Below are 14,401 nucleotides of genomic sequence, written 5' to 3'. Positions count from 1 at the left end.
GATCGATTTCAATCAACAGTCAGGATTAAAGGTGAAGTTCAGTCATAAAGAGAGATTTTCAAATTAAAGGGAGTTAACAGATTTAATTTGAGTGAAATAAGGAGTTAACTGATTCAATTTGAGTAGAAAAATGAGTTAACTGATTTAACTCAGTTTTTATCAATAGTGAACTGGAAATTTCTCTTTTTGAATTAAAGAGAGATTTATTTGAGATATTTAATTTAATAAAATGAGATATGCTCTCATAATTACTTTTTCTATTTAAATAAATAATTTTTAATTAATTAGAGACACTTTTCCTATTTAATTAAATAACTTCATTTAATTAATTAGGAATGGCTTCTCATTTAATTAAATAACTTTGTTTAATTAATTAGAAGTAAGTACTCCATTTAATTAAATAATTACATTTAATTATTTAAATTTTTTTTTCGAAACTAGTCAATTCAAGTCAACCGTGGTTAAATTTGGTCAACTTTTGGTCAAACTTGATCTTTGCGTATGTGAATATAAGCAAATCTGAGTATGAATTCTAGCTATAATTCGATGCAAATTCTCATTCAACCTTTCAAAATGAAGAGATGAGGGTCTCTTAAATAGACTTTGCTTGAATTCATCAACGGTTGAGATCGATTTCAATCAACGATCAGGATTAAAGGTGAAGTTCAGTCATAAAGGGAGATTTCCAAATTAAAGGGAGTTAACAGATTTAATTTGAGTAAAATAAGGAGTTAACTGATTCAATTTGAGTAGAAAAAGGAGTTAACTGATTTAACTCATTTTTTATCAATAGTGAACTGAAAATTTCTCTTTTTAAACTGAAGAGAGATTTTGCTGAGATATTTAATTTAATAAAATGAGATATCCTCTCATAATTGCTTTTTCTATTTTATTAAATAATCTTCATTTAATTAGAGACACTTTTCTTATTTAATTAAATAACTTCATTTAATTAATTAAGAATGGCTTCTCATTTAATTAAATAACTTTGTTTAATTAATTAGAAGTAAGTACTCCATTTAATTAAATAATTTCATTTAATTATTTCAAATTTCTTTTCAAAACTAGTCAACTCAAGTCAACCATGCTTAAATCTGGTCAACTTTTGGTCAAACTTGATCTTTGCGTATGTGAATATAAGTAAATGTGAGTATGAATTCCAGCAACAATTTGATGCAAATTCTCATTCAACCTTTCAAAATGAAGAGATGAGGGTCTCTTAAATAGACTTTCCTGAAATTCATCAACGGTTGAGATTGATTTCAATCAACGGTCAGGATTAAAGGTGAAGTCTAGTCATAAAGGGAGATATTCAAATTAAAGGGAATTAACAGATTTAATTTGAGTAAAATAAATAGTGAACTAATTCAATTTGAATATAAAAATGTAGTGCCTGCCCCTGGTTCACATTTTGTTATCGTTACTAAACTCTTTTAGAATTAGTTTTATGTTGTTGGTTAGGACCATTCTTTTGAGATTATTAGATATTGTGCTATAGATTCAGTTTATTATGTGATGAGATTACTTAGACTCTACATTTCATGTATGTATGATGATTATTTTTAGTGTTCACAATTATTGATGATGATTATTACATTGCTTTCAATTATTAATGATGATTAGTAAGATGATTTATTATCATATGTGCTTTCTTATGAATACTTACCCCATACTGGATGTGTATGGTGTGTGTGTTTGCCTTGCGTGTTTGCTTTTGTATGGCGTGTCTGATATGGTTAAGGAAGGGAGTCGTATTCACCTTCTAGTCGAGATCTACATGATGCACCAGTTCCTACCATTGTCTGTTTAGTTTAGTATATATTGTGTTTGTACATGCATAATTTTTATGCAAGTTATAGGTACTGGGTATCAACTTTCATGAATTCCAAGGATGAGCGTACCCTATCACATTATCTTAATGATAAGAGAGGGGAGATAAATTCTCAAGTCCAAATCTCAACCCTTTGAGCCATTTGTCCTCATTGGAAAATTAGGACAAGTATCTGAGTTGAATACCCACCGAATGTGTCAGATGACATATTTCATGATTTTTAACCCTTTAGATTTATTTTGTATGATTTGTTTTATGATGGGTTTTCATATTTTATCTTGAAGGTCTATGGTGAATTTTTTATTAAATAAGTCTTAATAAATAGATTTAATTAATAAATTATTTATTGAAGAAAATTAATAAAATATCATGATCTTTGATATTTTGATTGTAATTAATTAAATGTAAATTATTGGAGAAAAGGAATTAAATAAAAGAAAACTAAAAATTAAAATTAATAATAATTATAAAATAATAATAATAAAAGTTTTAAAAATTAAAATGAAAGTTATAAAATTTAAATAGAGATTATTTAAAAAGTAAATTAGAGTTATAAGCTTGCATGGGAATTAACATGTGTCAACAACACGGGGGTTAGTGCATCAATTAAGCACAAGGTATCTACAACTCTATGACTCATCAAAAAAGTTGGAAAAGACCCATGCTTAGTTGGTTACACCTTTCAGTAGTTTCAAGAAGCAATCCAAAGGTTTCTTGAGAGCTCTTTATATTCAAGCATTCATAGAAGCTTAGAGAGGGGGTGGAAAGCAATTGGAGCATTGGAGGACTCAAGAACTCTGAAGAAGGGAGCTTGCTCTGCGAGTTTTCTGAGGAAGAGCGAATTAGCATCAGAATCTGAGTAGATTATTGTGATTTTTCTTATACTATTTCCGCATCATGCATTCTTGTCTTCTTCGTGTCTTCCATATGTCTTCTAAGGAATTTCATATTTTTATTGTATGCATTTTCAATTTGGGAAATTAAATTTATTTGAGAATTTTATATGCATAGATTTAAAAAAAAAAGAGAAAATGGGTTTGGGTTCGAATTAGAATCAAATTGAAATAGATTTGAAAATGGTTTCAAGATTTATGGCAAAATTCATTAGTGAAATTATTGGATAAATTTAGAGAACAATTACCTTTTAAGAAAAAAAATTTAATTGTCCTGTCGCTGCCCCTTGGATAGACTCGAACTCAGTTATTCATAATTTTTTATCGTTATCGAATTTATTCAATCGCTCCAATCAGAATTGGCGCAACTTGGCCCTCTCCAACATATTTCAATTTCAGCCCGATCCAATAGTTCATTAAGGAGATATGGCCGTCGTACTGAGTCTTTTTTTATTCAAGGACAGATATTTCTCCATTTTTCATAACCAAGAGTTCTTTATGCTTAAACTTCAAAAAAATAATATATCAAAGCATAGAATGAATTAAAGATATTGAAATCTTCCCTTATTAAAATTTTATTAATATGCATTAGTTTTATATAGTTTATTATTTAATCTAATTAAATCAAATTTAATTAAGATTAATTAATAGTAGAAGAAGTGTAATTAATTATTAGTCAATCTAAGTAAATGGATGAGAGAAAATTAAAAGAAAAGAGATTTTAATATAGTTTATATAGTGAACTTTTTATAATGTATATTGAATACTATTTAATATATATTAAACAAGTTTAGAGTTATTTAATGAAGATGATAATGTTAAGAATTTGAAAATTAATCATGTTAAAATCTATAATGAGTCTTATTGGTTTGTGATAGAGATCTCTTTCAAATAATGTTTATATAGACAAAATATTAATAGAACAATTAGAAAATAGAGTTTAATGGTTGATTTTAATATTGATTAAATAATTGTAAGATGATAATTTATATTATGTTGATTTAAATTTAAAAACTCTGAATGATATTGGATTAAGACTAAATTATTATGTTATTGGATAATACGTTTGAATATCTTAATGAAGTTAAGAGTTAGCCAAATATTAACTAATGAGTTATGGAAGGATTCTATAGATCGAGTATGTATAGTTTGAAGAGTTTATTATTTATTAATGTTTGTAAGGACTAGCAAACTATTAATAAATAATGGTTTAAATAGATATCAACAAATTTGACTAGAGTTAATCTAGTGGAGATTATTTATTGATTGAAGTTTGGTAAAAGATAATAAATTTTAGAGTTGGATTATAATTGATTTTTAATCAATTGATATTCATTGAGTTGATATTATAATTATGATATCAATAGTTAAGTTGTGCGATAGAGTCTTATTTGAAAAAATTAATGATAATACGAATTTGTTAAGGGAATTTTGGTATTCTTTGAAAGATGACAAATATGGTCATTTAAGATTTTTAATAATTATTATTAAATTATTAATATGATCTTTTGAGTATTGAATTATAGTTGACTTTTATCATACAGAATTATAGTTAGTTATTAGTTAACTGATATTAATTGGAACGTTGCTATGATTATGTAATTATTAATTAAATCAATCAATGAGAGTTAATTAGATTTAATTAACAATTGAGTTAAGTAATGAAGATTTAATTGATATAATTCTTTTAATAAGATTGTAGAAATATTGATATCAAGTTGATAGGTCTTATTCTTATGACTTGAATGATGACCTTAGATATTTAATGGTGAAGACTTAGTAATATTTAATTGAGGACTATTAGAATATGGACCTATGTTAATTGTTTGATTTAATTGATCATTTTAATAAAGTTATAATTCTTCTTAGTTTGATAATTGGTTCTTTTATAAATGAATAATGATTTTTGATTTATGAAGGAGAGTTAATCAGTTAGAATATGGATCTTAGTTAAATAAAGAAAGCAATTTAATTAAGGTCAATGATGGTCAGTTTAGTGAATATTTATCCTTAAGTTATTCTTAGAATGTAATTCTTAATAATGGAAGGGTAATGCTATCGGGGAACAATTGGGTTGACTTGTAGGTCAAATGATAACTTTATACACCTGAAAGTATACTTGCAAACAGAAAATTGGAAACCCATACACATTATTCAACTATTTAGAATTTAGTAAACCAAAACATGTGTTTGCATCGTGTATTCTATATGCTTCTTGTTTTGGGTTTTGGGTTGACTGGTGTTGACCAGTCCTAGGTTGTTACTAGAGGCTCGGGGGTTATGAGGTGTGATGGCATGTTGATCTTATTTGGTCTTCATCTTTATAAGCCCAACCATGGTTATGTGATCGTATGCTAGTTGAAATATTTGTATTTGTTCTTCAGCCTTCATGTGTGAAGCTAAGATGTATATATATCTAAGATGCTTGAGCTAATTATTTTTGAGTCATCGATCAGTTATCCTTGGATTACTTTCTAGTCACCATGATGGGACTAAAATGTGGATTTATTTCTTGATGATATATGTTGTGACATGTTTGACTCAACCATTTTGGAGTCTTCGATCAGTATGATTTTGAGATATTCTTGGTTGCTTGTTGAGAACCATTTATCTTGAGATATATTTTGGTTATTGAGAACCAATTGATACTTATGATTATCAGTGATGCCTTCAGTTGCTATTAGAGAACTGTTGTGGTCATAATTTTTTATGGATGCTTTTTCAGATGGTCATGGAGATTTGATGATTCTTATCTTAGAGATTTGATGATTCTTATTATGGATATTTGATACTTTTATGCATATTTGATGATTTTATTATGGATTATCTTTTATGATTTTGAGATTTATAATTCTATGAGCTTAGGGTAGGTAATCTACTTGTAGTGTCGGGAAGTGGCTTGCAATGGGGGCGGGGCCCTAAGTGGTTCCCAGGGTAACTCATTTTAAGTTTGGTTAATAAGTGATAACATTTACACACTAAATAGGGATTAAATCAACCTAAAAGGATAATTGGTTTGATGTTCTCGCCCATGCCTTGAGTGCTTGTACAGGCTAGGATGGGACTAGTGAGAACGCATGGTTGCAACCGTGCATTCTGTAGTATGCCTTGTCAGTATGAGAGGATACTAGTGGCCGCATGAGATCAGTATGGACCCGTGGAGTTTAACTAACTGCCAAGGTAACTTGTACGTGATAAATGCGATAACATTTTCTTACTTGCAGAGTAAGTTTTCTATATGTCTTTATGTGCCTCTGAGAATTAGATGTCAGTTTTGTGTGATGGAACCTTTGAGTTAGTATACTTTAAGGATTCCTAGACTTATAGAGATTTGTGCTTCGTGAATTGATATTTTGTTTGAGACTTGAGATTATCTCCTCAGCACAGTGGGAGTGGACCACTTAGGTTGCACGCGTTTAGGTGGTAGTGTATTTTCACTCTTATCATTTGAGATCCATCTGAGACACTGTGGCTAGAGTATCCTTGGTTGGTATTTATTCTTCATTATGTTTTTGGAGCATTATGATAGATAATATACCTTATGATGGATGTATTTATTGGTATGTTTCTTATATTGATGATTTTCTTTACTTTGAATATGTTAGTTGATAATTTATTATGCTTTACTTTGCATGTTAGTAGGATGTTTTGGAAGTGACATTACTACTATGTTAATACCGATGATCTCTTCGGTGCTTTGGAATGTTACGTACGGAGGAATGGCTAGGATCCACGATGGTCTAATGATGCTATTTAAGGTTGGGAGGAACCGTGCACTTAGTTATTTATGTTTGTGATATATGATTATCTTTTGTGATGGATGTTTATATTTTTTGTGATGATGTATCATGTATGATATGTGATTTCATTTATGTTATTGCATCATGGATTAATATTAGATGATGATGATGTACTTTATTTACTTGGATGTTTATTCTTTTAAGCTTTTCATACCCGGTGATATGTACCGTGGATGATTGAGCTAAACTAAAATATAATTACAAAATGACACTTGTATATTGTTTAAGTACATTGGATGTATCACTGTTATTTCATAAGGATGAGATGTTAGATGAGTAGTTAATTTAGATGTGATACAACGTTAAGGTATCTTTAAAGAATGTAGCCTATTATGTATATATGTTATGTTTATTTTCATTTGAATTGTTGTCATTGCTTCCACAAATGTTATGAATGGTTTTATCTTTCATGTTTAAAATAAAAAAATTGTTTGGCAAACTTAGTAAAGTTCTTCGGATCCTTTGGCAGGGCATTACAAAAAAGGAGTTAACTGATTTAACTCATTTTTGATCAATAGTGAACTCGAAATTTCTCTTTTTGAACTGAAGAGAGATTTTGTTGAGATAAAATGAGATATGCTCTCATAATTACTTTTTCTATTTAATTAAATAATCTTTAATTAATTAGAGAAACTTTTCTTATTTAATTAAATAACTTCATTTAATTAATTAAGAATGGCTTCTCATTTAATTAAATAACTTTGTTTAATTACTTAGAAGTAAGTACTCCATTTAATTAAATAATTTTGTAAAATTATTTCAAAATTCTTTTCGAAACTAGTCAACTCAAGTCAATCATTGTTAAATCTGGTCAACTTTTGGTCAAACTTGATATTTGCATATGTGAATATGAGCACATGTGAGTATAAATTCCAGCAACAATTTGATGTAAATCCTCATTCAACCTTTCAAAATGAAGAGATGGGGGTCTCTTAAATAGACTTTCCCAAAATTTATCAATGGTTGAGATCGATTTCAATCAATGGTTAGGATTAAAGGTGAAGTTCAGTCATAAAGGGAGATTTTCAAATTAAAGGGAGTTAACAGATTTAATTTGAGTAAAATAAGGAGTTAACTGATTCAATTTGAGTAGAAAAAGGAGTTAACTGTTTTAACTCATTTTTGGTCAATAGTTGACTAGAAATTTCCCTTTTTGACCTGAAAAGAGATTTTGTTGAGATATTTAATTTAATAAAATGAGATATGCTCTCATAATTACTTTTTCTATTTAATTAAATAATCTTTAATTAATTAGAGAAACTTTTCTTATTTAATTAAATAATTTAATTTAATTAATTAAGAATGGCTTCTCATTTAATTTAAAAACTTTATTTAATTAATTAGAAGTAAGTACTCCATTTAATTAAATAATTTCGTTTAATTATTTCAAAATTCTTTCGAAACTAGTCAACTCAAGTCAACCGTGGTTAAATATTATAAACTTTTGGTCAAACTTGATCTTTGCGTATGTGAATATGAGCAAATGTGAGTATGAATTCCAGAAACAATTCGATGCAAATTCTCATTCAATCTTTCAAAATGAAGAGATGAGGGTCTCTTAAATAGACTTTCTTGTAATTCATCAACGGTTGAGATCGATTTCTATCAACGGTCAAGATTAAAGGTGAAGTTCAGTCATAACGGAAGATTTTCAAATTAAATGGAGTTAACATATTTAATTTGAGTAAAATAAAGAGTTAACTGATTAAATTTGAGTAGAAAAAGGAGTTAACTCATTTAACTCATTTTTGATCAATAGTGAATTGGAAATTTCCCTTTTTGAACAGAAGAGAGATTTTGTTGAGATATTTAATTTAATAAAATGAGATATGCTCTTATAATTACATTTTCTATTTAATTAAATAATCTTTAATTAATTAGAGACACTTTTCTTATTTAATTAAATAACATCATTTAATTAATTACGAATGGCTTCTCATTTAATTAAATAACTTTGTTTAATTAATTAGAAGTAAGTACTCCATTTAATTAAATAATTTTGTACAATTATTTCAAAATTATTTTCGAAACTAGTCAACTCAAGTCAAGCGTGGTTAAATCTGATCAAATTTTGGTCAAATTTGATCTTTGCGTATGTGAATATGAGCAAATATGAGTATGAATTCAAGCAACAATTCGATACAAATTCTCATTCAACCTTTCAAAATAAAGAGATGAGGGTCTTTTAAATAGACTTTTCTGGAATTCATCAACGGTTGAGATCGATTTCAATCAACGGTCAGGATTAAAGGTGAAGTTCAGTCATAAAGGAAGATTTTCAAATTAAAGGGAGTTAACAGATTTAATTTGAGTAAAATAAGGAGTTAACTGATTTAATTTGAGTAGAAAAAGGAGGTAACTGATTTAACTCATTTTTTATCAATAGTGAACTGAAATTTTTTCTTTTTGAACTGAAGAGAGATTTTGCTGAGATATTTAATTTAATAAAATGAGATATGCTCTCATAATTACTTTTTCTATTTAATTAAATAATCTTTAATTAATTAGAGACACTTTTCTTATTTAATTAAATAACTTCATTTAATTAATTAGGAATGGCTTCACACTTAATTAAATAACTTTGTTTAATTAATTAGAAGTAAGTACTCCATTTAATTAAATAATTTCACTTAATTATTTCAAAATTCTTTTTGAAACTAGTCAACTCAAGTCAACCGTGGTTAAATCTGGTCAACTTTTGGTCAAATTTGATCTTTGCGTATGTGAATATGAGCAAATGTGAGTATGAATTCCAGCAACAATTCGATGCAAATTCTCATTCAACCTTTCAAAATGAAGCGATGAGGGTCTCTTAAATAGACTTTCTAGGAATTCATCAATGGTTGAGATCGGTTTGAATCAACGGTCAGAATTAAAGGTGAAGTTCAGTCATAAAAGGAGATTTCCAAATTAAAGGGAGTTAATAGATTTAATTTGAGTAAAATAAGGAGTTAAATGATTCAATTTAAGTAGAAAAAATAGTTAATTGATTTAGCTCATTTTTAATCAATAGTGAATTGGAAATTTCCCTTTTTGAACTCAAAAGAGGTTTTGTTGAGATATTTAATTTAATAAAATGAGATATGCTCTCATAACTACTTTTTCTATTTAATTAAATAATCTTTAATTAATTAGAGACACTTTTCTTATTTAATTAATAACTTCATTTGATTAATTAGGAATGGCTTCTCATTTAATTAAATAACTTTGTTTAATTAATTAGAAGTAAGTAGTCCATTTAATTAAATAATTTCATTTAATTATTTGAAAATTCTTTTCGAAACTAGTCAACTCAAGTCAACCGTGGTTAAATCTGATCAACTTTTGGTCAAATTCAATTTTTGCGTATGTGAATATGAGCAAATGTGAGTATAAATTTTAGCAACAATTCGATGCAAATTCTCATTCAACCTATCAAAATGAAGAGATGAGGGTCTCTTAAATAGACTTTCCTAGAATTCATAAACGGTTAAGATCGATTTCAATCAACAGTCAGGATTAAAGGTGAAGTTCAGTCATAAAGGAAGATTTCCAATTTAAAGGGAGTTAACAGATTTAATTTGAGTAAAATAAGAAGTTAACTAATTCAATTTGAATAGAAAAAAGAGTTAACTGATTTAACTCATTTTTAATCAATAGTGAAATGAAAATTTCTCTTTTTGAACTAAAGAGAGATTTTGTTGAGATATTTAATTTAATAAAATAAGATATGCTCTCAAAATTACTTTTTCTATTTAATTAAGTAATCTTTAATTAATTAGAGACACTTTTCTTATTTAATTAAATAACTTCATTTAATTAGTTAGGAATGGCTTTTCATTTAATTAAATAACTTTGTTTAATTAATTAGAAGTAAGTACTCCATTTAATTAAATAATTTCGTTTAATTATTTCAATTTTTTTTCAAAACTAGTCAACTCAAGTCAATCGTGGTTAAATCTGGTCAACTTTTGGTCAAACTTGATCTTTGCGTATTTGAATATGAGCAAATGTGAGTATGAATTCTAGCAACAATTCGATGCAAATTCTCATTCAACCTTTCAAAATGAAGAGATGAGGGTCTCTTAAATAGACTTTCCTAGAATTCATCAACGGTTGAGATCGATTTCAATCAACGGTCAGGATTAAAAGTGAAGTTCAGTCATAAAAGGAAATTTCCAAATTAAAGGGAGTAATAGATTTAATTTGAGTAAAATAAGGAGTTAACTGATTCAATTTTAGTACAAAAAGGAGTTAACTGATTTAACTCATTTTTGATCAATAGTGAACTAGAAATTTCTCTTTTTGAACTGAAGAGAGATTTTGTTGAGATGTTTAATTTAATAAAATGAGATATGCTCTCATAATTACTTTTTCTATTTAATTAAATAATCTTTAATTAATTAGAGACACTTTTCTTATTTAATTAAATAACTTCATTTAATTAATTAGGAATGGCTTCTCATTTAATTAAATAACTTTGTTTAATTAGTTAGAAGTAAGAACTCGATTTAATTAAATAATTTCGTTTAATTATTTCAATTTTTTTTAAACTAGTCAACTCAAGTCATTCGTCGTTAAATCTAGTCAACTTTTGGTCAAACTTGATATTTGCGTATGTGAATATGAGCAAATGTGAGTATAAATTCCAGCAAAAATTTGATGCAAATTCACATTCAACTTTTCAAAATGAAGAGATGAGGGTCTCCTAAATAGACTTTCCTGGAATTTATCAACAATTGAGATCGATTTCAATCAACGGTTCGGATTAAAGTTGAAGTTCGGTCATAAAGGTAGATTTCCAAATTAAAGGGAGTTAACAGATTTAATTTGAGTAAAATAAGGAGTTAACGTATTCAATTTTAGTAGAAAAACGAGTTAACTGATTTAACTCATTTTTGATCAATAGTGAACTGAAAATTTCCCTTTTTGAACTGAAGAGAGATTTTGTTGAGATATTTAATTTAATAAAATGAGATATGCTCTCATAATTACTTTTTTTATTTAATTAAATAATCTTTAATTAATTAGAGACACTTTTCTTACTTAATTAAATAACTTTATTTAATTAATTAGGAATGGCTTCTCATTTAATTAAATAACTTTGTTTAATTAATTAGAAGTAAGTACTCCATTTAATAAAATAATTTCGCTTAATTATTTCAAAATTCTTTTCGAAACTAGTCAACTCAAGTCAACCGTGGTGAAATCTAATCAAGTTTTGGTCAAACTTAATCTTTGCGTATGTGAATATGAGCAAATGTGAGTATGAATTCCAGCAAGAATTGGATGCAAATTCTCATTCAACCTTTCAAAATGAAGAGATGAGGGTCTCTTAAATAGACTTTTCTAGAATTCATCAACAGTTGAGATCGATTTCAATCAACGGTCAGGATTAAAAGTGAAGTTGTGTCATAAAGGAAGATTTTGAAATTAAAGGGAGTTAACAAATTTAATTTGATTAAAATAAGGAGTTAACTGATTCAATTTGAGTAGAAAAAGGAGTTAACTGATTTAACTCATTTTTTATCAATAGAGAACTGAAAATTTTCCTTTTTGAACTGAAGAGAGATTTTGTTGAGATATTTAATTTAATAAAATGAGATATGCTCTCATAATTACTTTTTCTATTTAATTAAATAATCTTTAATTAATTAGAGACAATTTTCTTATTTAATTAAATAAATTCATTTAATTAATTATGAATGGCTTATCATTTAATTAAATAACTTTGTTTAATTAATTACAAGTAAGTACTCCATTTAATTAAATAATTTCGGTTAATTATTTCAAAATTATTTTTGAAACTAGTCAACTCAAGTCAACGGTGGTTAAATGTGGTCAACTTTTGGTCAAATTTGATCTTTGCGTATGTGAATATGAGCAAATGTGAGTATGAATTCCAGCAACGATTCGATGCAAATTCTCGTTCAACTTTTCAAAATGAAGAGATGAGGGTCTCTTAAATAGACTTTCCTTGAATTCATCAACGGTTGAGATCGATTTCAAACAACGGTCAGGATTAAAGGTGAAGTTCTGTCATAAAGGAAGATTTCCAAATTAAAGGGAGTTAACAGATTTAATTTGAGTAAAATAAGGAGTTAACTGGTTCAATTTGAGTAGAAAAATGAGTTAACTGATTAAACTCATTTTTGATCAATAGTGAACTGAAAATTTCCCTTTTTGAACTGAAGAGAGATTTTGTTGAGATATTTAATTTAATAAAATGAGATATGCTCTCATAATTACTTTTACTATTTAATTAAATAATCTTTAATTAATTAGAGACACTTTTCTTATTTAATTAAATAACTTCATTTAATTAATTAGGAATGACTTTTCATTTAATTAAATAACTTTGTTTAATTAAATAGAAGTAAGTACTCCATTTAATTAAATAATTTCATTTAATTATTTCAAAATTCTTTTCGAAACTAGTCAACTCAAGTCAACCGTGGTTAAATCTGGTCAAGGTTTTGTCAAACTTGATCTTTGCGTATGTGAATATGAGCAAATGTGAGTATGAATTATAGCAAGAATTCGATACAAATTCTCATTCAACCTTTCAAAATGAAGAGATGAGGGTCTCTTAAATAGACTTTCCTAGAATTCATCAACAATTGAGATCGATTTCAATCAACGGTCAGAATTAAAGGTGAAGCTTAGTGATAAAGGGAGATTTCCAAATTAAAGAGAGTTAACAGATTTAATTTGAGTAAAATAAGGAGTTAACTGATTCAATTTGAGTAGAAAAAGGAGTTAACTGATTTAACTCATTTTTTATCAATAGTGAATTGAAAATTTCTCTTTTTGAACTTAAGAGAGATTTTGTTGAGATATTTAATTTAATAAAATGAGATATGCTCTCATAATTACTTTTTCTATTTAATTCAATAATCTTTAATTAATTAGAGACACTTTTCTTATTTAATTAAATAACTTCATTTAATTAATTAAGAATAGCTTCTCATTTAATTAAATAATTTTGTTTTATTAATTAGAAGTAAGTACTCCATTTAATTAAATAATTTCATTTAATTATTTCAAAAAAAATTTCAAAAGTAGTCAACTCACGTCAACTGTGGTTAAATCTGGTCAACTTTTGGTCAAACTTGATCTTTGCGTATGCGAATATGAGCAAATGTGAGTATGAATTATAGCAACAATTCGATACAAATTCTCATTCAACCTTTCAAAATTAAGAGATGAGGGTCTCTTAGATAGACTTAGAGCCCATTCCGAATCGAATCGGACTCTTGCGTGGTCATACCCTCAAGAATACTCTAGCACCAACTTGATACTCTCAATCTGTCCTCTTCGCATCTGCATACTTCTTCTGCCTATCCTGTGCTTCTCTCAGGCGCTGTCTAATCAGGGTCACCTGCTCCTCCATTTCTTTTACTAATTGGGGACCAATAGATACCCGATCCTCGATCCTGTCCCAACTCAAGGGTGTCCTGCACGGTCTCCTGTACAAAGCCTTATATGACGGCATACCTATGGAAGAATGATGCCCATTATTATAGGCAAACTCGACAAGGTGAAGGTATTCCTCCCATTTGACCTGATGATCCATGACGTACATATGTAGCATATCCTCCAAAACCTGATTCACTCGCTCGGTCTGGCCATCGGTGTGAGGATGGTATGCTGTACTAAAATTGAGCCTGGTGCCCAAAGCCAACTACAACTCTCTCCAAAATGAAGAAGTGAACAAAGAGTCTCTGTCAGATATGATCTTACGGGGAACACCATGAAATCTAACAATCTCCCGCAAGAACACCTGAGCCATGTCTCGTGCTATGAATGTAGTACCCATGGGTGAAAAATGGGCAACCTTGGTCAATGTGTCAACTATCACCAAAATGGCATCATGGCGACAAGATGACGTAGGAAGA

The sequence above is a fragment of the Cupressus sempervirens genome, chromosome 6 (genome assembly GCF_028749045.1).
Source record: "Cupressus sempervirens isolate cs-2001-9-10 chromosome 6, ASM2874904v1, whole genome shotgun sequence".
NCBI classification, from domain to species: Eukaryota; Viridiplantae; Streptophyta; class Pinopsida; order Cupressales; family Cupressaceae; genus Cupressus; species Cupressus sempervirens.
Note: the sequence above shows the minus strand (reverse complement) of the source record.